The following is a 25,901-nucleotide window of genomic DNA, read 5'->3' as shown; positions in this document are numbered from 1 at the left end:
CTGTTCCTTCCTGCCTCCCCTCTTCCACCCTATTTCAGGCAAACTGGTGTGATACTGTTTCTGTACTATAGATTATCTTGAATTTTCTTAAGTTTTCTCTAATTTACTATTTTGAAACTATTATTAACAAATTATTATTTAACAAATAAGTTAAAAAGTAGCACAAACAAGTTTTCTGTATCCAATATCCTGCTTTCCCTCATGACAACTTATATAACTACAGTAAATTATCAAACCAGGAATTTGATTTTGGCAAAATACGATGAACTATATTATAAGCCTAACTTGGATGTCACAAGAATGTCAGCAGGATCTCCAGGCTGTGAGATGCATTTAGAGTCATGTCTTCTCTACTAGGTTTCACATGGTAATAGAAATTTACAGAAAAGCAATAAAAAAGTCTTTGACTAAGTAGTTTTATCTTGGTGTCTGTTGTTCTAAGTAAGTTCTGTTCCTGACTCACCCCTACAGTCACAGATCACTCTGACAAAGGATGAAAACTAGTGCAAAGGTATCTAGAGGTGAATGTCAATCCCACACTCTTTTTTTTTCTTTTTTTTTGAAGAAGCCATGTAAAATATAAAGAGGTATGAAAACTGCAAAAGAAAATGGAGAAAGTAACTTATCTAGATAATAATGATTTAAAGAGCAGGCACAGTGATAGAATAGGTGAGAACAACTTTGCAGACTTGATGTAGGGAAGTGTTCAGTGAAAATCTCCAGAACTGCCATCAGATAAAGGAAGTTGGAGAGGCATGGAAAAGTGATTTTGAGAAATGTTACTTGTGGTAATGAATGCATCTTCCCTACTGTTGTTCAATAAATAACAAAAAAGGATAGAAAATCCCTTGCAATTACTCATGGGTTCGCATCTGTCCAACTATGAAAATGATTCACTATGAAAGCTTGACCATATGTAGCGCTAGAATCTTTCAAGGTATCACTGAACTCACCCATCATCAAAACCAAGATCATACCACCAACACCACTGACAAAGTAGGTATCCTATGTCCCCAATCCTGGAGAAAACTCATTAACATCTGCCCAGTTCTGGAGAAACCTTATTTTAGTCCTTGCCTCTTCTCTTAGAGCTTAATTATTTATTTATTTCAACAAATGTTATTGAATGTTATATGAGCCAGCCAAAGTTTTTTTGTTTGTTTCTATGGGATTTAGGTGTTTTGTTTGTTTTTACAACACTAAATAAATGTAGGTGTAGGAGTGTGTGTGTGTGTGTGTGTGTGTGTGTGTGTGTGTGTGTGTGTGTATGTGTAGTGAATGAGAGAAAAGCCAAAGGACAAAAGGGCAAAAACAAAGGTAGAAGTTCCTAATTAAGTATCCCAGACACAAAAGGCAAGAGATGGCAACTTCTTTCTGAAGTCTATTCTTTTATTTGGGCATATCTTCCATAGTTACACATCCTTTACGACCACCTTCAATTTCTCCTTCGTCTTTCTTTTCTGGATTCATTCTCTTTTCTGCCTAAATCTTTGATCATTTTCCTGTAGACCTAATATTGAATGAATGTGATCTTTGATATCCTGTATTTCTCCTTATATTCTTGCAATTTGTTTATTTATCCCTTTTTTCTTTTTAAAAATATAATCTTTAATTTTTTCAATTACAGTTGACATGCAATATTATATGAGTTCCAAGTGCACAACATAGTGATTAGACATTTATAAAACTCACCAGGTGATCACCCCAACAAATCTAGTACCCCTCTGATACTATAAATAGTTATTACATAATTTATACATGCCATATGCTATACTTTACATCCCTATAACTATATTGTAACTACCAACTTGTACTTCTTAATCCCTTTCCCTTTTTCACTCATCTCTCTAAACACCCTCACATCTGGCAACCCTTAAAATGTTCTCTGTATCTATGATTTTTGTTCTGTTTTGTTTATTCATCTATTTTGTTTTTTTCCATAACCTTTACCTTAAAATTACATATTTTGAAAACCATCTTATAAAATAACAAGCATTTGGACTCCAAGACCTAGTTTGTGCCATTGATCTCATGCATGGTATGACCATAGGAAAGATAGTTAATTTCTCCATGCCTCTATTTCCTCATTATAAAATAGTGGTAAAGAAAATAATAATACCTGTTTTCCTGGACTGAATGCAAAAATGAAACAAGATATATGATGTGTTGCAAAGTGAAACACAAGTATAAGACGAAAATGAAGAGAAATATGTGATATTCCTATCATAGGCCCAATAGATTTTACGTGCCCTAATTTATGCCATGACCTTCTGTCCATGTTCATCTCACAGAATACTAGTTTGGTTGATCAGAGCATTTTTATCAATCCATAGATGTCTCTAATATTACTAATTTGAATAAAATCCCTTTAATCATCAGATCAATTAGTTTTTTTCTGTATAAACAAATAAACCAAAATTTCGTAGTAGTCATAATGGTTCTTAAAACTATGTGTTCCACCATTTAAAATTATTTGTCCTAGAGCACGTCCATTCATACATGGACTGCAGCCATGTAAACCATAAAAAAAATGCCACCATAAAGTATTGTCATTTTACAGAATGTTTTTCAAATATTTTAATATAGTATTTATGAATCTATAAGATATGTGCATTAGCTTATTTATACATTCATTAACATTCATTGAGCATCTAGTTAATATTTATTAGAAGAGGCTGGATGATGTTTCACAAAAAAATAACTAACCTTTTAATAGCTTAAAACATCAAAGTTAGATTTCACTCATAATATATTTCCATATCAAGAGAGTTGCTGTCTTTGATCTATGTTTCTCTCATTCTGAATCCAAGCTGAAGAATCAGCCACCATTTAGAGCAATGCCAGTTGTGGAAATAATAATTGGTGCTTTAGAGAGTCTCTCTTCAGAGATGTTCTATCCAAGATATGATATAGGTCCTTTTGTTGACAATTGATTGATCATAAGTAGTAACACTGCCCCACTCCAACCAAACAACAGCAAAGAAATACATACTTAGCATGTGGCTGAAAGATGATGAACTGGAATATCTGACTAATGGAAGTAATGACAACTTGTGCTATGCTGTACTTGTAACTGTACTAACATGTGGCTGAAAGGTGACGAACTGGAATATCTGACTAACAGAAGTAATGGTAACTTGTACTACAACATATGGGTTTCTCAGGAACATAAAAGTAAAACATATGTAGCCTGTGTCTTTATAGAGTCCAAACCCCTCCCCCCAAAGAAAAACAAAACAAAACAAAAAACAAAAACACATTCTGCCACTGAGATGTGCGTAATAATAGTTCAGTGACTACACAAAAAAAGCCTGACAAATTCTTTTTTGAGGAGTGTGGCAAGACTTGAGAAAAAGAAAACTAATTGATAAGTGTCTTGAAACACAAATTAGAATTTACCAGGAAAAATAACATGAGATGGATAATAGTTTCAGGCATAAGAAAAACATGTTCAAATCATCACAAGTATTTATCTTCAACAGGGGAAATTTGTGATTTAGCCTCGTTGGCTCACAGCATAAAAGAGAGAAATAGAAAGAAAGGAAGCCTGAAAGTTAGAAAGAGATGAGATCATGGAAGGACTTGCATGCCAAAAGACTGAGCATAGATTTTATGTTTAAGAGGGCATAACTGAAAGGTTTTGAAAATGAGAGAAACATTATAAATTTTTGATTTGCAAAATATCTTGGCCCTAGGAGAATTAATAGGTAGCATGAAAATGTAGTCAAGGACTCTAGTTAAAGAGAGTAAAACCATGAGTAAATATATTTTTCAACATAGATTTAAAAAGAAAAAGAGTATGTCAAATATGAAGGAGTGTTTTGGCTTTGGCCAGAATGGGAAAAAAACAAACAAACAAACAAACAAAAATAAAACCTAATGAAAATAGACAACATATATAAAACAATGGATTTCAAGACATTGGATATCAGGCAAAAATTACAGTTATTCCTGAGAAATAAAACAATAATAAGTGAGTCATACAATTGCCTAACTTATTACTTGGAAAGAGTTTTCTGGTCTGTGGTACAGGGGGTTAGAGGACCCAGATAAAGACAGATGATCTGAGTTGCAGAAATGGAACTGGGAGCATAAGAAGGCCAATGCAGCTAGACAGTCATTGGGAAGAATATTTGAGAAGAAAAGAACACAGAAGAAAGAGGGAGGGAAAGAGAGAGGGGAGAGAGGTGGGGTGGAGGGGTCAGAGGGTAGTGTGTTTTAGAGAACCATAGCATTTTCAGCACAATACTTATCCTTGCATACATGAAATGTAATGGGAAATCAGCCAAGGCTGAGGAAAAAACTACCTGAAATGACAAGAGAACTACGAACAGTTCCTGATCCCACCAGTTATGATGGAAAATCTCATAATTTATAGGACATTAGATTTTGTCTCAGGCTGAGAAAAAAAACAAAACAAAACAAAAATTATTCATAAATTAAATTCTACTCTGGTGCCACCTAGCAAAGTTTAAAAACAATACCTGAAAGCATAAAACTTTCTATAAGTAACAATGATTTCCAAAACAAAGCTCACGTATATTTATAGAAACACAAAATATGCTGCACCTGGCATGTTAAACATACAATGTCTGGCATCAAGCAAACAATTGCCAGACATACAAAGAAGTAGAAAAGTACCACTCAATATGAAGAAAAAAAAAAAAAATAACAATCAGTGGAAACATATAAATTTAACACAGATGATTGAATTCGTAGACAAGGACATTAAAACAGTCACTATAACTATAACCTATATTTTTGAGAAGGTAGAAGAAAGATTGAGCATGTTAAGCAGAGATGTGGAAGACATAAAGATGTATATAATGTGAACACATCAGTAGATAGCTGGAGACAGGGTGGTAGGGTTAGGGTTGTAAGGAGCAGCAGGAAAGGGTTTGGGAAGTGCCATAAGAAAACCTTTTGGGTGATGGATATATTACCTTCACTACGGTGATGGTTTCAGAGAAATTTTATTAAATTGTATCTTGTAAATACTATAAGGTAAATATCAACTTAGTTTTATTTCTATGATTTTCTTGTAATTGTGTAAGTGATATTACCATAATATGAGGAGTAATGGAGGGACATAGTTTAGAGGAAAAGAGAGTTTATTAAATATACTAAATGAGAGGTTATATGGCACATTCCGAAAGAGATGATTTGTAGAAAGTTTGATAAAATATTAGTATTATAGGAGAACATATTAGTATAAGACGTTTTTGGAGGTCAACTCTGTATCTAACAGAGGACACCATAAGTATAGATGAAGCCACAGTGTTTATGAAAATTAGGCGAGTCAGCATTAATCAGCCAGATGAAAGGTAGGATTCTGAATAAATTCTTATTAAAAGAAGGATGAAAAAAGGGATTAATAAAGAAAGATAAGAGAACCTTAAAGCAGTAACAAAAAAGAACAGATTAAAATAAGGACAATTCTAAAGATAAAAGATGCAGAAAATTCTCAGGACATCAATTAAATAGTCAGAGCACATGTGAAAGGATGACAAAAAACAAAACCAAACAAAACCAATTTCTGTAGAACTGAGGAAGTGATGAGTACAGAAAACTAGTTTTTATAGTTAGGGATGAAATATGAGCGTATTCACATCTGATATGCTAAATTTACCCAGTGTAATTTTAGAAAGCAAGATCAAAAAACAAGAGGAAACAACGAATATCTACATATACCTTTTACAACAAATACAACACTTTGAATATACTTATATAACAAAAATGTAGTTCATTTGATTGACAATTATGATGCCTCAAGGGGTGATGTAGCATACTATAATCCAAATTAAATTTAAAAAATATTTCCTATGATTTCTCTTGATTTAGGAAGAATTTCATTTGGCAAATTATACAGTGTACAATAATGAAATCATTTGTGAAGTAGTCAACCCCAAATCAGTTTTTTTTTTTTACTTTTGGTTTAAATTATTGGATTAAATTTAGATAGTAATCAAGGTGAGACAAGGGCTGAAGAAATTCACTAAGCAATGACAATCTTTTGTAGCAAGTTCTTTGACTAAAGGAATATATGAACTTAAAGGTTAGGACTGATAAACAAATTCAGTAAAGTTTAAAGTTACAGTACAAATACCAATGTACAAAGATCAGTTGTGTTTCTGTCCACTAACCATGACCTATCTAAAAAGGAAATTAAGAAAACAATCCCATTTATAGTAGTATCAAAAATAATAAAATGCTTAGGAATAATTTAACCAAGGAGGTAAAAGATTTATATACTGAAAAGTATAAGACTTTGATAAAAAATAAAATAAAGACACAAAGAAATGGAAAGATACCACATGTTCACAAATTGGAAGAATTAATATAGTTAATGTGTATATACTACCCAAAGCAATCTACAGGTTCAATGAAATCCATATCAAAAGCCAGTGGCTTTTTCACAACCCTAAAATATGTATAACAACTGTAAAATTTATATGTAACCATGAAAGAACTTGAATAGCCAAATAAATTTTAAGAAATAAAAACAAAGGTGGAGTCTTCACAATTTCTGATTTCAAACTGTATGACAAAGCTGTAGAAATCAAAAGAATATGTTATTGGCATAAAACAAACATATTGATAAATTAAATGGAATAGGGAGGCCATGCTTATATGGTCAACTAATTTTTTGACAAAGGTACCAAGAGTCCACAATGGAGAAATAATAGTCTGTTTAATAAATGGTGTTGGTAAAACAGGGCAGCCATATGCAAAATAATGAATTTGTACCCGTATCTTACACTATACACAAAAATCAACTCAAAAGAGACCAATGACTATTTTTTAAGACCTGAAACCATGAAACTCCTAGAATAAAGCATAGGGAGTAAGCTCCTTGACATTGGTCTTTGCAATGATATTTTGGGCTTGACACTAATAGCAAAGGAAACAAAAGCAAAAATAAACAAGTGGGACTGCATCAAACTAAAAAGCTTCTGCACAGGAAAGGAAACAAGCAATAAAATGAAAAGGCAATTTAGAGAATAGGAGAAAATGTTTGCAAATCATATATCTAATAAAGGGTTAATATCCAAAATATATAAAGATTACAACTCAATATCAAAAACAAACAAACAAACCAAACAACCCATTTGAAAAATGGTCAAAGGAACTGAATAGACATTTTTCCAAAGAAGACATACAAATGGCCAGTAGGTATATGAAAAGATGCTCAGCATCTCTAATCATCTGGAAAATATAAATCAAAACCATGAAATATCAGTTCACACTTGTCTGCTGTCTGTTATCAAAAAGAGAAGAGATAACTACTGTTAGTGAGGATAAGGACAAGGAAATTCACGTTAACTACTGTTGGGAATGTAAACTGGTACGACCATTATGGGAAACAGTATGAGGTCTCCTGAAAGTATTAAAACTAGAACTATCATGTGATCTAGCAGTTCAATTTCTAGGTATATATCCAAAAGAAACAAAATCACTATCTCAGAGAGAGATCTGCACTTCCATATTTACTGCAGCATTATTTATGATAGCCAAGGTGTTGAAATAATGTACGTGTCCATGGAGGGATGAATGGATAAAGAATATGTTGTAGATATATAGAACAAAATAATATTCAGCCTTACAAATGAAGGAAACCCTGATATTTGCAACAATGTGGGTGAACCATCAGGGCATTGTGCTAAGTGAAGTAGCCAAAGACAAAAACTGCATGGTACCACTTCTACTTAGAATCTTAAAAAAAGTGGAAGTCATCAAAACAGAGCAGGGTTATGGTAGCTGGGGATTAGGGAGTGGGGTAATGGGGAGAGGTTGATTAAAGGGTACAAACTTTTACTTATAAGATGACTAATCACAGCATAGTGATTATAGTTAATATTACTGTATTGTATCTATGGAATTTGCCAAGAGAATAGATCATGAGTATTTACACACATACACACACACACACAAACACACACACGATAAAGTGATGTGAAGTGATGCATATGTTAATTAACTTAATTGTGGGAATCAATTCACAATGCATACGTACATCAAGTTATTGTGTTGTGCACTTCAAATACATGTACATATTTTTTGTCAAATAATTCAAAAAAATGAGCTGAAGATATAAAGAATGTCTGGAGAAGTTAAGAGAGGACTCTGAGAAATGGAAGGTGGTTATTAGAGCATGGCACATTACTGTCATAGGGAAATATAATTTTTTGTCACTCTTAGACATAAGCAATAAATCTATTTGAGGGGATCAGTTAAATTTGAGGGAGGGGATTTTTAAAATCTGTTTTGTTCATTAAAATAAGTTAATGCCTCCACTTTTATTGAAAACTTTAGCAGTTTAGCTGCTGAAAGAACAGACGATTCTTAGCAAGTACTATCATTTTAATTTAGAATGCTTATATGATTAGTCTTTGATGGAGTTTTCCCTCTTTTCCTTACTTTTTGGAATAGAAATGGCCGATTACTTGCATTTTCCAAACAGTGGGTGTAGCTAATAACTATTATCAATCCTTTTCTTCAAATCATTAAATGTCACATTTAAGAATTTATGGAATTGAAACTCACTGATCCAGATATCAGTCTTCCTCTCATGTGTGCCAATGATGTCAGGCAATGGGATCTTTTTTTCTGTTTGATATAAACTAATATTGATTTGTTTCTTTATTTCATCATTCTAATTCTAGCTTCTAACTATTGATTGGTGTCAGCAAAGTCTTAGGATGCAGAAGAAAATAAAAAAAAAGGAAGCTGACTACAAACAAGTGTACATCAAAAGCTTACTGATGGGAAAATCACTAAAAAGAAAACAACTGAAACAACAACAACAAAAATAACTAGCATTGGAACACTTAACAACATGCCTGGTACTCTGTAAGCACTTTCCACTTAATAATTAAGACATTTTATAGCCCAGGTTTTATGAATAACTGCAATTTACAGATTAGGATATTGAGAACCAGTGTAGGTAACATCTCAGCCCTCACAGTTAGAAAGATACAAAATTAAGGTTTGACCTAGCTAAGTAAATACAACATATTAACTCTTTCACTTCATGAGATTGGAATTGAAAAACAAAAGCAAAAATACATTATCCTCAGACATAAGCTCCAGCCTACACACATGCAAATTGATTGTGGATATTTCCATTATAAGAAAATATCTGTCATAAAGAAGCATTCTCGGATAATGATAATTTTATCTTCCACTGGATGTGGTACAACCAAAGATGAAAAACCAGGTGAAATATACAGTACTTTTAAACTTTTGGAGTTGGACCAGACATATTCATCTCAGCAGGATGTTATCAGGGATCTTAAGCAAGTCAACCTCTCTGAACATTATTTTTGATCTGTAAAATGGGAATCATATTGCATATTGCATCATTGTCGTAAATATTCAGTGATAAAATGCATGGGAAATGATTTATAAAGGTGACTAGAACATAGCATACTCTCAACAAATGTAACTATTCGTATCACCGTCATGATGAGAATCTTCATCATTTCTAATTGTATAAATCCATCTTTTCAGGAAGATAACTATTATGTATGTTTGATATACCAGTGCCGAGTAATTATTAACAGATTTTCTTCCTAAGCTCGCTTGATTGCAGAGTGTGACTCAGAGATTTTTGTTGTTGTAGTTCTAAATAAATCACAAAATGAGAAACACAAATTCAACATAATTATTCAATTCTTAAGTATAATTTGAATATAAGACAGATATTGAAAGTCACCAACACATAATATAGTATTCTTAGTTTCCTATTTTCTGAGGGAAGAAAATGAATATTCTTATGTTTTTGGATGTACAAACTTATTGATCAAATTAGAGTGACTTTATAGTGACTTTTATACCTCATTATCAAGCTTCTTATATTGTTTGAGATAATGTTTTAAAAGATTGAATCAGTAAAATCAAAAGTGTTCCTATAAAGAGTTTCCATAAACGATCTGAACAGTCTTGGTATATTAATTTCACAACATGTCCCTAGAAACAGACACCAATGGCAGGTGTGGCCTACCTCCATCTAGCTGGTGGTTTTCAATTATGAAAACTTTCAAATTTATTCAAACATATACTTATTTTTTGGCTGTACTTTATGTTATGTGAGCCACTGAAAGTATTATAGCAAATGTAATTAGATCATGACTTTTAATGTTTTGTATTAGAATGCAACCTTATGACATGTATTTGATTGGATGATTTCAAGCCATGCATTTCATAAGACAAGCACAGGAGGGCACGTGGCACTAAGCAATGGCAATCATTTGTAGCAAGTTCTCGGACTGGAGGGATTTCATGAGCTTAAAGGTTAAAAGTGAAATGAAATATTAGAAATAGAGATTATTCCTTCAGGTAGAAAATTGGAGTCTGAAGGGAAAAAATCTGTTATGTTGATTAAAATGTATTGGTAGTATTTAGCAGCACTTGTGTTGGATGGAAGAAAAGCATTTTCAGAGCTCTCATCTATACATATATTTGTGTACTTTCAGATTGGTATAGCTTAGTACTAGACAGAAATCCTATGCCTTCCTGACATGTTGCTTGATTGAGGATAGAAGAAAACAGAATTCAGTTGTTGGATTCACATAAAAGGCAGAAGAATTAATTTACATATTTTAATGATTAACTTGAATTCTATCATTTCAAGCTGTCTAGTGTCAGAAATTCTGGATGCAATAAAAGTTCAATAAACATTTGTTGAATCAAAACCAATTAAGTCGCACTAACTTGAATAAAATTATTATTTGGCACTTGATTTTTTTTTAAATTTTAAGATATGACATTTACTTTCTAAAAATAAAAATAAAGGGAGATATCCAAGTTGTAAGATGCAAATTTCTGTGAACATGTTGGATGATTGCTACTAGTAGCTTTTACATTAAAATATTTAAATAATCAAAAAATGTGAATAGATGCACACATATAAAATTGATTTCTGTGTATTGTTTCAAAAAATATAGGTAAATGGAGGAGCTATAAATAGCTTAAGTATTAATTGAACATTTGGAATGTCACTTTCTCCAAGGGTGTAAATGTGGTTATTATTGCTATAGGTTATTTTTAATTAATTTACCAAAGTACTTAAGTCACTTTGCTTTTGAATTACAGCTGAAAACAAATCAGATTGCCTTCCATTAGTTGTATCTTCTACTTGTATATCCAATAATTTCCCCATCTATGAGAGAAAGTTAGAATGAAAGACTTGAAGAAGATAAACCCCACTGAGATCTCTCATTCCAATAGAGCGATTCGAGGATGTTTCTGTAAATTTTAACAGTTCCTTTGATTTCAATAGCTTTGCGCTGATGGGGGGAGAAAGCATGCTTAGTTATAGTTTAGTCCAAAAATGTCCAATACGTTCTCTTGCATTTGCCAGTACTGATCCGGTATGGTGATTGAAATATGATGTCACAGTATTCAAAAAAGGAGTTTAAGACTCCATACTGGCTGAATGTGAACAAGTTTTATTTACTCAGTTGTATCTGCTATGGGCAGCTGTGGAACAGGATACTAGCAATATATATGGCAGGCTATCCTTGCTCTTTTCTATGTAGACTGCTCAGAGCTCCTAAGTATACTTTTCTCAAATAAAGTAGAACCCAAGTCAAAAAAAGGTTATAGAAGTAATCGTCTGTTTCTACTATTACTGATGCCTCTTGAATACTACTCATATGTAGATGCTGCATACATAGTACTTTTGAAATCTAGCAGTGATGTTTTCACTCAACCCCTTACTAGCTATATGTCCTAGGCTGATTTATTTAAATGACTTAATAATGATAGTAACTTGTTTCTGTGTAGTTATGAAGATTTAATAATATAATACATGAAACATGATTAGCACAATATATCACATAATAAAACCTTAATAAATATTAGTAATTATCTTCTCATTATGCTGATTATAGACTAACAATTTGTGTGTGTGTGGAAAATAATTACTATGACCATTCTCTTAATATATATATATATATATATAATTTCCCAGAAAATAAGTCCTAACTGGAAAATAAGCCCTAGCATGATTTTTCAGAATGACATCCCCTGAACATAAGCTCTAATGCATCTTTTGGAGCAAACCTTAGTGTAAGACCCAGTCTTATTTTCAGGAAAACACGGTATGATTATGATGTTATTTTAAAAAGAGCCCAGATATGCATACATTACTCATGAGTATATATATATATATATATATATATATATATATATATATATATATATATATAATTTAGTATAATGGTATTACCTCTAAAGAGTATCATAAAAAAGTATCCCAAATTGTCTTTCTTTCATGATTTTGTGATTTTATACTAATCTTAACCCTATAAAATGAGAATAAAGTAATATTTCTATACAAGTTTTATTGTTATAAATAGTGCAATATGATAAGTGACCTAACAAGTACCTAAATATTGCTAAAATTAATAAAATAATTTCAATGAGTTCCTATCATTCAACATTTATTGAATATTTTCAGCTAGCAAGCTGTTGTGATTGAAATATGCACAGGATTATAGAAGTTCATAAGTGGTCAACTTTTTTTAAAATTCTAATACATTTTGAAGAAAGCCTGGATATAAGTATGTAATTGTGCAACTAACACTGCAAAGTGTTTCTCAAAAACTTTCTCTGTTTCTCAGCTTTTGTGGAGGTGGAATCATCGGCTTCTGAAAGTGTAGAAGGCTAATTGGCATTAAAACTTGATTCTATTATACGTGCAGGATTCATTACAGATTGCTTCTTCAAAGTGCACGTATCTTTTTTTTGTGGACACTGTTGGTAGGAATGTAAATTGGTACAGCCACTACGAATACTATAGGTTCATTAGAAAACTGAAAAGAGAACTAAAGTATGATCCAGCCATCCCTCTTCTGGGTATATATCCAAAGGAAATAAAAATGGTACCTCAAAGAGATATCTGCACTGTCATGTTCATTGCAGCATTATTCACAATAGCCAAGATATGGAAACAAAGTAAGTGTTTGTGTATGAGTTAATGCATAAAGAAAATGACACACACACACACACACACACACACACACACACACACACACATTATTCAGCCTTAAAAAAAGAAAATCCTACCATTTGCAACAACATGGATTGATCTGTAAGAAATTATACTTTGTGAAATAAGCCAAACACTGAAAACAAAATCCTGCATTTTCTCACTAAATCTAAAAAAGTGAATAAATAGAACCAAAGAGTAGAAAGGCTGTTACCAGACGAGGGGGGTGGAGGAATTGGTCCAAAGACACAAAGTTGCGGTTACGTGGTGTTAATAAGTCTAGAGATATAATGTACAGCCTGACGGCTATACTTAATAAACCTGTATGGAATACTGGAAGTTTGCTAAGAGAATAGATTTCAGGTGCTTTCATCACACATACAAAAAGGCAACTTTGTGAGAAAATATGTTAATTAGCTTGACTATAGTAATCATTTCACTGTGTATATCAAATCATCATCATGTTGTGTCCCTTAATTGTATACAATGTTATTAAAAACAAGCTTGACTTCCTTACAATAGCATGGTTCAAGAGGGAAAACTATAAATCTGTATCCAGATCTAGGAATGGATAGCAACTAGCCCGATAATGCCAGGTGAAACAATATTATTTCTGCTCTAATTTCCTTACATTTGAGAGGATGTAGGGGTAATTAGTTTATAAATCAATTGTGGGGATTAAATAACAAAAGTGTATGCATAGGGCCTGACTCATACTAAGCATTCATTACTCTTGAGATTCCTTCATGCTTGTCCTTGTATATCTACTCCAATAATTGAAATAAGAATAGCTATCTTTTATCATACAGCTGGGAGAAGATATAGTGAGCTGTCCAATGATCAGTATTATATATCCAAAGTTATATTTTAAAAGGTTAATCAGATCATTCCAGTATCTTGCCAAAACCCTTGCAAATCTTAAAATACAGCTAAAACATTTCACTATTGCTAACATAGCTCACCATATCTGTCCTCTAATCATCTCTTCAATACTATCATATTTTGCATCCCCTCTATGGAGTCATTGGGAGGCCCTGCTGATCTCCACCTCTGCACCCTGTGTAATTCCCTGTCCTTGGGTGTTATGAGGATTGGAGACTTCCTTGTAACCAATAAAATATGACAAAAAGGAGTAACGGGGTATCACTCCTTTGACTATGTTATGCTAAATAAGTCTCTACTGTTCTAGCAGACTCACTCTTTTTATTCTTCATGGCTTTGAAGAAGCAAGCTGCAATAAATCATACAGATGCAAGAAAATGAATTCTGCCAATAACCTGAGTGAGCTTGTTAGTAGGCTCTTATCCAATTGAGCCTTCAGATGAGAATTCAGCCTTAGTCAAAACAATTATTGGAGCCTCACAGAGGACCCAGAGCTCCTAATTCACAGAAACAATGATTATATATATAATCATAATCATATATATGTATAATCATGCTTATACATATATGTATATATGCATAACAAATTAATATAACTATATATGTATACATGTGTATATGTATATACACACATACATACATATATACATATGTGTGCATATGTATACATATACATATTTATGTATACACATATATATACATACATGTATATATAAAGTTATGTTATTTTGTTTATGTGACATAGAGAACTTCCTGTCTTTCTAATCCTTCAACATACAAACTTGTATGTTCATCATGTTTCTAACTCAATTACATTAAGCCCTACCATTCCCAAACCTGCTAAGTCATTCTCTATACACATTATTCTGTCTGTTATTCATTGCCCTGATACATTTGAAATTAATTTACTTCAAAATTTATTTGTTATGTGACCTCTCCCCCAGGAGATTGTAATTTCTATGTTTGTACTGAATTCTGCAATATCCTCAGACCCCTGCATAGAGCCAGGAAGGGGAGTAGCTCAATATTACACTTCTCAGATTGTAGTTTATATCTACAAAATTCCAACCAACTGGCTTGTACATCTCACTGACATAATTGACCTTTTGTTGAACTTTTTAACAGCAAAATTACTGGTTTATAGTATCCATAAGTAACAAACTACTGTGTATAAAAGGCAAGATAACATTGGCATTAATTACAAAGCATCTATTTGTAAAATATGTAAAGTCTTAAAGAAAATTATGTTATAAATATAAAAGTGCACCAAATGTAGGCTATCTTCAAAAATTTCATATTATGCACTCAAATCTTAATAAACTTGCTTCATTAATTTTGGTGTTAAATGGTGGAAAGAGAAAGAGGCACACACATTCATAAACAGCAAACACATGTATCACATAAGAATTTCACAATGAACCTGATGTAAACATTGACCAGCTTATTTAAAGTAGTACGATGGTGAAAAAAGATCAACTTCTGCACAGCAAAAGAAACCATTGACAAAATAAAGAGGCCACCAACTGAATGGGAGAAGATTTTTGCAAACAGTGCCTCCGATAAGGGGCTAGTATCCAGAATATACAAGGAACTCATGCAACTCAACAACAAAAAAACAAACAACCCAATTGAAAAATGGGCAGAGGACTTGAAGAGACATTTCTCCAAAGAGGACATACAAATGGCAAATAGACATATGAAAAAATGCTCAACATCTCTAATCATCAGAGAAATGCAAATCAAAACCACAATGAGATATCACCTCACCCCAGTCAGAATGGCTATCATCAACAAGACAAATAGTAACAAATGTTGGAGAGGCTGTGGAGAAAAGGAACCCTCATACACCGTTGGTGGGAATGCAGACTGGCGCAGACGTTATGGAAGGCAGTGTGGAGGTTCCTCAAAAAATTACAAATAGAATTGCCATATGACCCAGCAATCCCTCTCCTGGGTATCTACCCAAAAAATCTGAACACATTTAGAGATAAAGACACGTGTGCTCCAATGTTCATTGCAGCTTTGTTTACGGTGGCCAAGACATGGAAACAACCAAAATGCCCTTCGATAGATGAATGGATAAAGAAGTTGTGGTATATATACACAATGGAATACTATTCGGCAGTAAGAAAAGATGATATAGGAACATTTGTGACAACATGGATGGATCTTGAGAGAGTAATGCTGAGCGAAATAAGTCAGACAGAAAAAGCAGAGAACCATGTGATTTCACTGATATGTGGTATATAAACCAAAAGCAACAAAAGAACAAGACAAACAAATGAGAAACAGAAACTCATAGACACAGATAATAGTTTAGTGGTTGCCAGAGGGTAAGGGGTTAGGGGGTGGCGGGTGGGAGATGAGGATAAGGGAGATCGAATATATGGTGATGGAAGGAGAACTGACTCTGGGTGATGAACACACAATGGGATTTATAGATGATGTAATACAGAATTGTACACCTGAAATCTATGTAATTTTACTAACAATTGTCACCCCAATAAATTTAATAAAAATTAAAAAAAGGAAAAAAAAAAAAACTAATTCTATCTATCCCATAGGGTTGTTATGAGGATTAAAATATATAACAAATAAAATAGCACAATAAATGGTAGACACTACAATTAGCAGCATATAGCTAAACATTGCTTTTGTTTATAAAATCATGGACATTTAGGTGGACTTCCAATCCAGATGGCAGAGTAGGTAAATACTGTGCTCATCTCTTCCCACGACCACCTCAAAATTACAACTAAACTATGGAACAACCATCATTGAGCATTGCTTGAAATGTAGCTGAATAGAAGTCCTATATGTAAGGATATACAGAAGAAGCCACCTAAAGACTGGTAGGAGGGGCTGAACTGGCTAATCTGACACCCATATGTGGCAGTTAAAAATAGGGAGGGATATTTTGGCTGAGGAGGTGCCCCTGAGGAACAAGGGGTACTGGCCCGACAGCAGGTGCCCTAGCCCAGGTTTTCAGTGCTGGGGAGAGAAGAACCCATAACTTCTGGCTGTGGAAACCAGCAGAAATTTGGGCTGAGTGAGATGGAAGGCTGATGGAGCCCCAGCCATTCCTCTTAAAGGACCTGTGCATGGACTTACTTGTTGCCAGACTCCCTCACTCTGAGCTCCGGCACTGGAGCAGGAGCTTGAAAAGCTCCAAGGACATACAGAAAGGAAATTAATTGTCTGGCTGGAGGGGCGGCTGTCTCCCAGAGAGCAGTGTTGGCAGAAACCATTGTTCCTTTGCTGAGCCCTCACCTAACCCAGGCTGCATGCTCAGGTGACCCCATATCTGAGTCTCCATCAACCCGGTTAACATCAGTTGCCCAGGTCTGGTGATTCCCTCAGACACTGCCCCTCCCAACTTGTGGACCCCCCTAAGCTGCTTCCAAGTTTCTGTTTCATTCAAATGGCCAAACTTGGCTTATGCTGCAGACTTTCCTAAAATCTCTCAAATGTTTACAAACCCCAAACAAGTATCATCTGGCTTTGGCATGCCCTATACCACTTGCTAAGCAGCTCCAAGCCTGGCAGTAGCAGCAGCCAGCCTCAGTTTGCAGCTTAGATTCTTTCAGTCACCTCCATGCCCAGCAGAAGTGGAAATCATCTGCGGAGCACTTTGTAGCCCATACTAAGAGGCCCTGGGTAGGGCACAGTCAGCCCCTGACCTTGGCTTGCAACAGAGACCCTCCCATGAGGTCCCAGAACCAACACACATGGTGGTCAGCTTCAGACCACACCATACAGAACACCACCCAACTACCTTCAAAAACTACACATTTAAAGGGCAGACTGGGCAGGCGCCAGAGCCCTACTAAAGTGCATCCTGCTTTGTATTGTCAACCTATGTAGAAGAGCTCCTCTACTGTAGTCATGACCAGTACTCACAACCAATAAGCCTGAGGGTCAATCCCTCCTACTGATGTGCAAACAACAATCAAAGCTCAGCTACAACAGGAGGGCACATACCACTCACACAAGGGACACACCTGGAGCATCTGTCTCAGGTGACCAGGGAAACTGTGCTACTGGGCACCACATGACACCTACCACATATGGCCACTCTACAAAGACTGGGAAACATAGCAGTCCTATCTAATACATAAAAACAAACACAGGGAGGTAGCCAAAATGAGAAGACAAAGAAACATATCCTAAATGAAAGATCCGAACGAAGCTCCAGAAAACATAAACTGATCAAAATGGAGGCAAGAAAACTACCGGATACAGAGTTCAAAACACTGGTTATAAGGATGCTCAATGACCTCACTGAGAACTTCAACAAAGAAATAGGAAATATAAAAATGGAGATAGAAAACAAAAAAAAGAACCAGTAAGAAATGAAGACTACAATAATTGCAATGAAGAAGGCATTAGAGCAGGGCTGTCCAAACTGCGGCCCGTGGGCCATCTCGGCCCATGATCCATTGTTAATTGGCCCACAGCAAATTCCAAAAATATATCTAGTTTACTTAAATAAAACAGGTGAGGCAATATGTACTTCACCTCAAGTGAGTGGCCCAGTTGTTTGTGTATTTTACCACATGGCCCTTGGGGAAAAACGTTGAAAAAAGTTTCGACACCCCTGCATTAGAGGAATCAACAGGTTAGATGAAGCAGAGAATTGAACCAGTATTTTGGAACCTAAGCCAGCAGAAAACACCCAATCTGAACAGTAGAAAGACAAAAGAAACCCACATCCCCCCAAAAACTGATGATAGGATTGGGGTCTCTGGTACAACATCAAGCATAAAAATATTTGCAACATAGGGAGAAGAATGGGAGAAGAATTAGAAGAGAGAGAGCAAGGAATTGGAAATCTATTTGAAGAAATAGTAACAGAAAACGTCCCTAATCTGGCAAAGTAAATAGACATAAAAACCCAGGATGCACAGAGTCCCAAACAAGATGAACCCAAAGAGGCCCACACCAAGTCACATCATAATTAAAATGCCAAAGCTTAAAGACAAAGAGAGAATCTTGAAAGAAACAAGAGTAAAGCAATTAGTTACCTACAAAGTTGCTCCCATAAGACCGTTAACTGATTTCTTAACAGTAAGTTTGCAGGCCAGAAGGGACTGGCATGGAATATTCAAAGCAGAGATCTACAACCAATATGTCCCTACCCAGCAAAGTTATCATTTACTATCAAAGTACAGAGAAAGAGCTTCCCAGATAAGAAAAAGCTAAAGAAGTTCATAAATACCAAACCAGTATTGAAGGAGAAGGAGAAGGAGAAGGAGAAGAAGGAGAAGGAGAAAAAGAAGGACTGAAAACATGAATAACAAAATGGCAATAACTACATACTTATCACCAATTATTTTTAATGTAAATTAATTAAATACTCCAATCAAAAGACATAGGGTGTCTGAATATACAAGCAAACAAGATCCTTATATATGCTGCTTACAAGAGACTCACTTCAGATAAAAAGGAACACACAGACTAGAAAGTAAAGGCATAGAAAGCTATTTCATGAAAATAGAAACAAACAAAAAAGCTGGGACAGCAATATTTATACCAGACAAAGTACACTTTAAAACAAAGCTATTCAAGAGGCAATGAAGGATCCAGTAATTCCACTTCTGGGTATTTATCTGAAGAACCCCAAAACACTAATTCAAAAAGACATATGTATCCATATGTTCACTGCAGCGTTATTTACAAAAGCCAAGATATGGAAGCTACCTAAGTTTCTATCAATAAATGAATGGATAAAGAAGTGGTACATACATATATACAATGGAATATTACTCAGCCATGAAAAAAGAATAAAATCTTGCCATCGAAAACCACATAAATGGATCTAGAGGGTATTATGCTGAATAAAATAAGTCAGACAAAGACAAGTACCATATGATATTAGTTATATGTGGAATCCAAAAAACAAAATAAATAAACAAAACAGAAACAAACTCATAGATACAGAGACTATTCTTATGTTTGCCAGATGGAAGGGGAATTGGGAGGAATGAGTGAAGGGGGAGAATGGATTAAGAAGTACAAATTGGTAGTTATAAAATAGTCAAGAGGATTCAAAGTAGAGCACAGGAAATATAGTCAACAATTTGAAATAACTATGTGTAGTGTCTGATGTGTACTAGCTTTATCAGGGCGATCAATTTGTAAGTTATATAAATGTCTAATCATTATGTTGCACACCTGAAACTAACATAATACTGCTTGTCATAAAAAAAGGGACAAAAGAAAAAAATCGTGAACATTTAAAGAGAACACATTATATAAAATAAAAATAAAAATTTTATTTTGCCTAATTTCTAATGCCATTTGTTGCATTGCTGACCTGCAAAACATATAAATCTCTAGGGAAAGACAGGCATGCTGCAAATTTAATTCTGTGTCAATGTTACATAATTGTAAGTGCAGATGCAGTTTTCCTCAGAAGAAGCAACGTTTTCCCACTGGCAAAAAGCCTTTTTCTTACCTGCTAACACTACTTCTCTGCCCCTGTTATTCCTCTAACTTCTAAAGATAATGGTAGTAGACTATGTGAGTTATTATGTGCTTCTCTTCTCCAAGTTACAACATATGTTGGCCTGAGGAGGTTTGTAAACTCTAGTTAATATTAATGAAAAAATTTAGGGCATAAGCAGCCCAGAGAACAAACTTAGTCTTCATGGCTCTGCTACATCTTCTCATTAAACATGGGAAATTTCCTCTCACATTCAATTACAAATGCCTAAATAATATTGTTTCCCCCCTGGCAAGCTAAGGTTTTTAAGCATTAAAGAGGAAAAAATAAAAGTCATCTTTTTTTTTTTTTTTCCAAATAGCATTCATTTCTCATGCTGAGACACAAAGTATTGTCAACCAACGTTAAGTGTGTAAGTGACTCACTGGTCAGGGAGATGTCACCTGCTTTCTTCAGAAATGATGGATGATTTGAAACTCATGATCTGAAATAAAACTTGGATCCCTAAGGGGTATTGGAGAGCTGTTATCTGTAACAGCTCACATAAAGCTATAGACTGCTTGTTAGGCACTCTTTGAGCAGGCTTATTTCAGAGTCTAGGCCACTCTTAGATTTTACGCATTATTAACTCTCATGGAACCAGGTATCTTTGTAAAGTAGCAAAGATGACATTAGTAAGACAGAATACAGGGTGTATTTAGCAAGCAATTGTCTCAGTGAATTCAAAAATTTTCCAAATTCAACTAAATTCTCACAAAATCTGGCCAATTATTTTTTTTTCACCTGTTCTTTGCCTTTTCTACCATATCTCCCATGAAAGTTGTCCAATTATCTTATACATGCAAACTTACTTTTACTAACACACGAATGCCATTGATCAACTTCCTTAATTGCTGATGTCTACTTCTCTGGAGGATGAGGGAAGGAAAGGAAGAAACCAACATTTTTTGAAAGCCTACTCCTATCACAGTGTTCAAAATAGCCCTACATATTAATATTGTCCCCTCATTTTATGCATAAGAATATTTGGTCCAGAGAAATCAAGGCAATTACTGAGGATCATACATATCGAGTAATGACAGTAAGGATTCTAACTCAGGCCTGTCTGACGTCACTGTCCATACCTCCTTCCAGGAAGCACACCTCATTCTTGCCAAGGCTAAGCATGTCCTGCCTACGTACTCCATTCTCCAATGCCTTATGGAGAGCCTATTTCCTGTAATTTTTACTTTTCCTAACTACATTTAAAACCTTTTCTTAATTTGCTATTTTAAAGGTAAGCATGTTCTTGCTTCACACAGTAGAAAACACAACAAACAAAACCTACCTTCCTTCAAACCTAGTAGCTTGCACAAAAATCCAAACTCCTCTTTCTTTCACTGCTTATTTGAAATAATAATTTATGTTATAGACTTCACTATCTCGGAAACCACCTTTTTTCCCTCATTAAACTTCATTTTAATGGGTCTCAAAATTCTGTGACAGAGTTTTGGTCAAGTTGTTTCCATTAAAAAGTACTGATTTTAAATCCTAAATACTTAAAAATTCACACACACACACACACACACACACACGTTTTAACAGGTTTTACTTCAGTTGTAACGTTGACTGGAGCAAAGGTGACCACCATGCCGGGTCTGAGAGCACCAGTCTCCCCTCAGCCCACAGGGACAGGACCAATACCACCAATTTTGTAGACATCCTGGAGGGGCAGATGCAAAAGCTTGTCCATTGCATGAGTGGCAGGACGCAATCCAGAGCTTCAAGCAGTGTGGTTCCAAAGGCTTTGCCATCTTTGCCGGTGACTTTCCATCCCTTGAATTAAGGCATGTTAGCACTTGGCTCCCGCATGTTGTCACCATTCCAACCAGAAATTGGCACAAATGCAACTGTGTCACGTTTGTAGCCAGTTTTCTTAATGTAGGTGCTGACTTCCTTAACGATGTCCTCATATCTCTTCTGGTTGTAAGGTGGCTCAATAGAATCCATTTTGTTTACACCAACAGTTAGTTGTTTCACACCCAGTGTGTAAGTCAGAAGGGCATGCTCATGGGTCTGCCCATTGTTGGAGACACCTGCTTCAAATTCACCATCACCAGAAGCAACAATCAGGACAGCACAGTCAGCCTTTGAAAGAAAACAAGGTCACATCTGGTTAAAGGAATGTTCTTCAAAGGATGAACCCAATGTAGAAGACAGACCCAAAGAGCTATTTTTGAGTTATTAATCCTAAAAACCTGAGATGTGCCTGTAATCATCTTTTTAATAATAATAAAGTCTCTGTATCCTGGGGCATCCAGGACACATAATACTTGCTGGACTTGAATTTTCACAGGGAGATATCAATGGTGAGCCCATACTCACATTCACCTTTCAGTTTATCTAAGACCCAGGCATACTTGAAGGAGTCCTTTCCCATCTCAGTAGCCTCCTTCTCAAATGTTTCGATGGTTCTTTTGTGAGTCCCATCACATTTGTATCCCAGAAGACCAGTAGTGTTAGACTGGCCAGAATCTACGCGTCCAATGACAACGATGTTGTTATGAGTCTTTTCCTTTCCCATTTTGGGTGAGATTTAATGGTGGTTTTTACTACACCTGTATTCTGATGTCAAATCTGTTGTGAAAAGCACCACTTTCTTTTTAAACCCTTGCTATCTGGCTTCCACTTCCACCTCTTTTATAAAATAGTCTTCACAAGGTTATCAATTGTCCCATATTTACAAATATAGAAATTTTTCCCCTGCAATTTCTTGTAGTGTTCTTATTTTCTGGTTTCCAGTACAATATAATTTGTTTCTCTTTATGAAAATAACAGCTAAAATCCACTGTGTGCTAGTGACTCTGCTAGGATCTTCCTATCTTCATTACATTTAATCCTAATGACAATCCTTCACGGTATAAATTATTCATTATTACAGATCAAGGAAATGAGGCTCATAGAGCCTATGTGAGTTGCCCGAGGTAACACAATAATGGGAATCATCTTAATGTGATCTCATAACTGCTTTGCTCCAAAATGTCTTCTTTACTGACTTTGTTTCTTTCTTATATTCCATTTATTATGGCATTTCCTGTGATTTCATGAGAGTCTCTGATCTCTCTTCATTAGGTTATATTCTCTGCAAACATCGTCTATAATATCAACTAACTCCCCTGGATAGACTAACTTAAATATGAACTCCATTGCATGTCTCCCCGACACCCTTTCCTCCTTCTGTCCACATACCGCCACGCCATGAGCTTCACTTTCTTAATACTGCCAGTTATGCCAAACATTCTCTGCTAATTAGTCTTGAAAAAATGCATTCTGGCTCCCCTATACCTTAGCTGTCCTGTTGTTAATTCTATTTTATGCTGATTTCTCCTAACCAATGTCTCCTTTCCATTGGTAATGCTATAAAGTAGATCAGGCCCTCATTGTATTTGCCTAGGCTACATCAGTGGCTTATTACAAGATCATTATGAGTCTTGTACAGAATGTCAAATAAATCTTTGTAACATGTGCCTTGCTTCATAACATTTTCTTGCTCATAAAGCTTGGTAAGATTTCTGCTTAACTCTTAAGTCTGGCAAATGATTCCTTCTTGCATGAAGCACTAACTTCTCTAACACAGTCAACCATCCCCATAAGTAATCTGTATTCAAGTCAAATGGAATTAAAGAAACTAGAATTACTCACTTATATACTTTTGTTTGTGCTTTTAGGAGACAAAGTCAATTTTCTTCCATATATCTTCTTATAAATCTTATTTCTTGATTATACACTATGATGTTGTGTGTCTATACACACACACACACACACACACATATATATATATATATATATATATATATATATATATATTTGTATGTATTACACTATAAGACATATTTGTTTTAAAAACATTAGCCATCCTGTATGTTTAAAATTTGTTACTTTTTGAAATTATATATTTTCTAAAGAATTTGGAAGTTTGGAATATTTAGCGAGTAGAAATTCTCTCTCTTCACACATATCCACATGTATGGTGAATATACATGTATGTGTATATATATGCACACACATATGTATACGTGTAATGTAAAATACAATTAAACATGGATTTAGATTTAGATTTGGTGGTATTTTTGAAACTAAAATAACTTTATTTACATCTAATTGACTTATTTATTTGGGTGTCTTTTCCCACTTTTTTATACATCTTGATCATTTTTCAAGAGGCATTTATGTTCTCCATGAAAAATCATGCTTTTTCTGTATATCCAAGTTTTGATACATACTATATATAATTAGAAAAGAAAAGACAGTGTGAAATGAGGGGGAAGTCAAAAGAATAACCAAGCAAAGGTCTGTTTTAAAGTATTGCTTCTTGATTTATAGTGTATATGTATTCTGAATTTAATTTACCTTTTTCACATTTTTTCTGATATATGCATATATATATATATATATATATATATATATATATATATGCTAAGAAGTAAAAACACATTATTAAGACTATGATATTTAGTGCCACTTGTAAAATCACTTAATTTACGAAATTGTTATCTGAAAACAGATGATGATTTTTTTTTTCTCTTGTGGTATATAGATTTTTAAAAAAGTATTACGCACAATTTCTTTAAACTCTAGTGGCAGGTTAAAAAGATTTATCCAGATATAGGATGAAATAATAATTGGAAAGCTAAAATCTATGCTACTAACTGCTTCCTTCTAATAACATTAACCATATGCTTTAAAAGAATCCAGTTGAGGGAAAATCAAATTTATTGGCTTTAAAAGTCAAGAAGATAATATCACACGATAAAAACCATAATGTCTGTGACAAAGACAAAAATACTCACCAAATAGTCCATTTACCTCTCTGTATTTCCCATCCCTCCTGCAGAGCCACATGACTGTGCTGACCAATGAAATCGAAGAATGATGCATGTCATTGCCAGGCTGAAGCAGTACAAACCCACGCGCAATTCTCCATTCTCTTTTCCTTCTTTGTGGCAACTGAAGAGTATGCAGAGTCTAAGAAATGCAGCCATAGGTGATGGCACTTCTGTCTGTCTGAGCTCTTGAAAAACTATAGGAAGTACAGACCTCCCCTGCAATCCCACACAGTCACCATAGCATGCAGCGTAAGGAAAAACAAACAAAGAAACAAACAAAAAACCTCCAGGAATTCTGGAAGTTAATTTTGCAGTGCAATGTAATAACGCTTATGCTAGTAGGTACAATGTGAAAGACAGTTTAAGGGAACGCCTTTATTATGCATGTTGTTTTAAGACTAATATTTTCTCTTATCATGACACTGCGTATCATTTCTCATTCAGAAAATAGTTTTTCTATAGAAAGAACATCATTGTGAAGGTAATCTGAAACAACAAATCAAGCTCCAAAGAGAATTTTACTGATTTAATTACTTCATTTTAGACAGTGCTTGATAGTTTTCAAAATTTAATATTTTAATCATTTAATGCTGCCATAAAATAAAATCATGGCATAGAGTCTATTCAAAAACAAATTGATTGTGTATTTTTCTAATTTAGTTGTCATATGCTGTTAAAATATAACACAGAAATAATAATGAGACCAAAATGACTA

The 25,901-nt window shown here is 34.5% G+C and overlaps 1 pseudogene; it reads right to left on the bottom strand.

Annotated features, from left to right (window-relative positions):
- Positions 1 to 22,884, bottom strand: part of LOC109456809 (elongation factor 1-alpha 1) — a 149,124-nt pseudogene extending 126,240 nt beyond the window's left edge.
- Between the last annotated feature and the right edge of the window lie 3,017 nt (positions 22,885 to 25,901).

Source organism: Rhinolophus sinicus, linkage group LG05 (assembly GCF_036562045.2).
Source record: "Rhinolophus sinicus isolate RSC01 linkage group LG05, ASM3656204v1, whole genome shotgun sequence".
NCBI lineage: Eukaryota > Metazoa > Chordata > Mammalia > Chiroptera > Rhinolophidae > Rhinolophus > Rhinolophus sinicus.
The sequence above is the reverse complement of the archived record's forward strand: the minus strand, read 5'-3'. Positions and strand labels throughout refer to the sequence as shown.